This window comes from Rhipicephalus microplus, chromosome 6 (assembly GCF_043290135.1).
Source record: "Rhipicephalus microplus isolate Deutch F79 chromosome 6, USDA_Rmic, whole genome shotgun sequence".
Taxonomy (NCBI): domain Eukaryota; kingdom Metazoa; phylum Arthropoda; class Arachnida; order Ixodida; family Ixodidae; genus Rhipicephalus; species Rhipicephalus microplus.
The window spans coordinates 83,572,103-83,576,143 of NC_134705.1; the positions used below are offsets into that span (position 1 = coordinate 83,572,103).

The 4,041-nt window shown below is 52.2% G+C and overlaps 1 pseudogene; it reads left to right on the forward strand.

The window, feature by feature from the left end:
• Positions 1–3,126: 3,126 nt before the first annotated feature.
• On the forward strand, positions 3,127–3,301 carry LOC142766469 (U2 spliceosomal RNA; annotated as a pseudogene).
• The last annotated feature ends 740 nt before the right edge of the window (positions 3,302–4,041 follow it).

The following is a 4,041-nucleotide window of genomic DNA, read 5'->3' on the forward strand; positions in this document are numbered from 1 at the left end:
TCCCGAGCGTTAGAATTCCTGAGCGCGTGGGAGGTGGAGAGAGAGAGACATGAGGGGAAAGAGTACCAAAACGCCCGTTTAAACTGTAGAAGCGCTGCTGTCGAGAGTAAGGTCAGCCCAGTAGGGAGTGACTTAATCTGAGTGGAAACAGATTGGATGAGAGAATGCTGAGGCGGACCAGCAGTGGCCCCCTCCCCTTTTTCTTTGTTACCGCAAGATGCTTAAGACTGGAGGGAATTCGTTTCTCTTCAGTCGAGGCTGCAATCACTTAACTGATAGATCAGTACGACTCCGTACGATGCAACTTTAGTCTGGGCCGTAACCACTTGGTGGTCGAACAGTGAGACTAAGTACGTTGTATGTAGTAACAGTGTTCTAGGCTCCAACTTAAGAAAAGTTAAGTAGAAGAGTAACACGCTGTTGATGTCTGTGTTATCATGAGTGTGCTTCGGCAAAATGTACATATGACTGTAAATATTTCGCTGTAATATACCTTCAAGTTTTCATTACCTCTAACCTGCCTCCTGCTTCATCGACGCCGATCATCTCCTTGACGGGACTTCAATCCACATCAAAGAGATCAACGAACGAAAAGGAAAACTTAACTAGGGGCTTTCCACTAACGGGGGAGGCCACAATCAAAGTGCTCGCCTATGCGGACGATGTTTCGTTGTTTGTCCGTGACCCGGCAAGCTTACAGGCTTTCTGGGAGACGTTCGCACCCTACGCGGACGCCTCAGGCGCGCTCCTTAACATGGAGAAAAGCAAGGCCATTGCCTTTGGCGCCTTCCCCCGAGAAGCCCTGGGTGAGCTGTGCGCAGTGGACACCGTCAAGGTACTGGGCATCTACTTCTTTGGAGGCGGTGTGGCGGAGAAAACCTGGCAGCGAGCGTTGGAACGCGCACAAGTGGCAATAGAACGCCTCAGCCCCAAACACATGTCTTTGCGCGATAAAGCCCTGGCAGTGACAACCACCATTTGCGCCTTTGCATATTACGCCAGTCGAGTCGCCGTGATGCCCGCCAGGACAGCTTCAAGGCTAATGAAAATGATCGGCGCCTTCCTATGGGATGGCAAGCCCGCGCCCATACGCCGCACCCTCCTACACCTCTCGACGGACGAGGGTGGCCTCGAAGTATCACACCCGCCCACTACTAGCAAAGTGCTCGTATTAAAAACGGCTAGGGCATTGTTCCAAACACCCGGATACGTAGGGAGGGACATCATGCGCTACTGGTGCAGCACAAACGCTGCCTTCCTGAATGCGGAGCGTCCCCTCACTCCGCTTGCGGAAGCTCCCTCAAGCTTTTACAAGGGCGCCGCAAACACTATGCGGATGCTTGAGAAAGACGCCTCCGAATATGATATTGACAAACCTCCACCCGCTCGCATCGCGGAGGACATTGCGCGGCACCAGTTGACGCAGGAAGAATGCAGGCAGTCCCAAAAATGGCAACAGAACGCGCGCAGAGATGGAGATGGGTGGAGAATGCCCAAACCGGTAGCAGACTTCTCGTGGAGGAAGAATTGGGACATCCTACCAACTCGCCAGCGCCTACACAGGCTGGGCATTGTACCTTCCGCCCGCTGTCCCAATTGTCCCTCCATAGAAACTCTTACACACGCCCTGCATAAGTGCCCCGCAGCTAAGCCAGTGTGGCGGATAGTGGCGAGAGAGTTTCATATCCGCCCCCCTCCAGCCCTCGCCAGGAACAGAGGCGCTTTCGCCAAACTCGTAGTAGCGTGCACGCTGTTCGTGCTTTGGAACCGACGCTGCCTAGCCGAAGCTAGGCATAAACCAGTACGGGCAGCCTTCCCCGCATTAGCCAAGATACGCTTGATGTTGTGGCATTATCTGTCAGAGGATCTCGAAACCAGCGGCGAGGAAAAATTCCTTCGCCGATGGCACACGAGGTTCTTCGTACTACAAAATGGCAAGCTGCGCCTCCCCATCACCCCCTTCTAACCCTCTTCCACCAAACTGTCGTTCGGTATGGTGTTGACCTCATAACGCACGTTTCTCCTTTAAAATAGTATCTCCGTTTTTATTGTCCGTGTGCTCGTCTCATCTCTTGAGTCTGTATAACCTCCTGTGTTTTGCAAGAGTCTTTTTTGTTTAGCCACAATACACACTGTGCTTGTGCAATTTCTCAACACATGTGTAGGCAACTGTGTGTTTGATCACATGCTTCTTTATATTAAAAAAAATGAATGCACATGTTATTTTTGCACTGTAAACACTCCTTGAAATGGTGTATAAGCCCGTAACCTGGAAATTGTATTTTGCTGCTACTGTGTGATTTCAACCCATGTCGCGGTGCCTCTCACGTTATCTTGTGACCCTGAGCCTATTGTCCATTTGTGTTGTAGCCCCTCGGTGGAGGGCAACGTGTGACTCGTTAATAAAATTTCCCTTTGTGTAGTCCTACCTCTCGGGACTACATTTTTGGCCCTGGGCCGGGGTTGGATGCCCCCCCTTAAGGGGGGACAACCCTTTTCACTCTTTTTTTTCTTTCTCCTCTCGCTTCTCTTTTCCCGCTTCCTTCTTACGCTTGCGGTGCATCCAAACCGGGCTCCTTCGGGAGCTGACTGGGCAGTTGCACGCAACTTACACGTTCTTCCCCTGTCCTGAGGTTAGGGCGTGGGTCTAAACCCACCCCTGACCACCTGGCCTCTCCAGCAGGACTGTCTGGGGTCTTTGGACCCGCGAAGGTTTTTGCCTGCGGGATCCACTTGGCGGCCTCACTTCGGGGTGCAGCAGCAGGGGAGTGACGCTCCGCGGTGGGCAAAAGGCTCACCCCGCTATCACCGCTGTATTGAGCTATAAGCTCTGGGGTCGCTTGCTTAGCTGGCGGGCGGTCGCCCAAGGCGGCCTTCCCGACTAAGCCCAGGGTTCCCCGGCCCTGGGTGGACGTGCGGCTCAGCCCCTGCTCTGCCGGCCTGCTCCAATGCAGCTCCACCATGGCTCTAAGCCATGGCGACTGGCCAAGCCCTTTGGTGAGAAAGGGTGGACGCTGGGACAGCCGGTAGGGCGCCGCACCCTTGGTTTGGCCCGGTGGTCCCGGAGGTCCGGGCGGCCTTTGGTCGGGCCAGCAAGGCCGAGACTTCTACTTCCTCTCTCATGTGCTGCCTCTTTTGACAACCTCACTCTGTTCTTATCAGCTTAATATCTGATACGGATCCTATTTGGATCCAAGATATTAAACTTATTTTTGCAATGCGGCGGAGTGCTTGAAGCTTGCTTCACCTCCGCCACGGGTTGGCCCGGTATTGCACTACCTCCGGGATCGGCCAACTCACCCCTGCGGGGGGGAGCTCGACAATGAATTCAATGACAGAAAGAGTGTTCGAATTTACCAAGGATGTCGTGGTAAACGGCGTGGGTGCGGCGAGTGTCCGAGACGGTGGCGTCACGCCGCCCCGGCTGACGCGGTATTCGCGTGCGGGGAGTGCGCTAGCTGTGTTTACACTATCGATTGCTGTGGGAAAATAAATGTTTCTGTGAAAATTTCATATTTGAAGGCCCCCCACCTTTTTTTTTGGGTATGTTCACACGTACATACTCAAGTTTTTATTTTTTTAAACATCCCTACTCATATTAATAAAACTGTTGAGTAATTTATTATTACTGTTTCGGAGGAAAGCTAGAAGTGTGTATACGATGTGTGTGTATGTGTGTAGAAGTGTGTATGTATGTGCCAAGCTAATTCCGCTTTTCCAATTCACCCGTTTCGGAACGAAAAATAAAACAGCCTCTAAAAAATGGTTGTTGGTGTTTCTGTTTACAAATGCAGTGACAAACGAAGGCATTTTTATTTCACATCTTCACGCGAAGTCTTAACCTGAAGACGCGTGCTCTCGCCACGTCTATGCATCTACACTATTCCCCATCACAAAAAATAAAATCGCTAAGAACGCCACAGGACCCACCCCGCACACACCTGCTGTACGGTGGAGCGGCAAAGCCCCGATGTGCTTTTTCTATGTCCACTGACCTGGATCCCAGCTTCTGCCAGCGGTGGCTGTAATTCGTTGCCACGC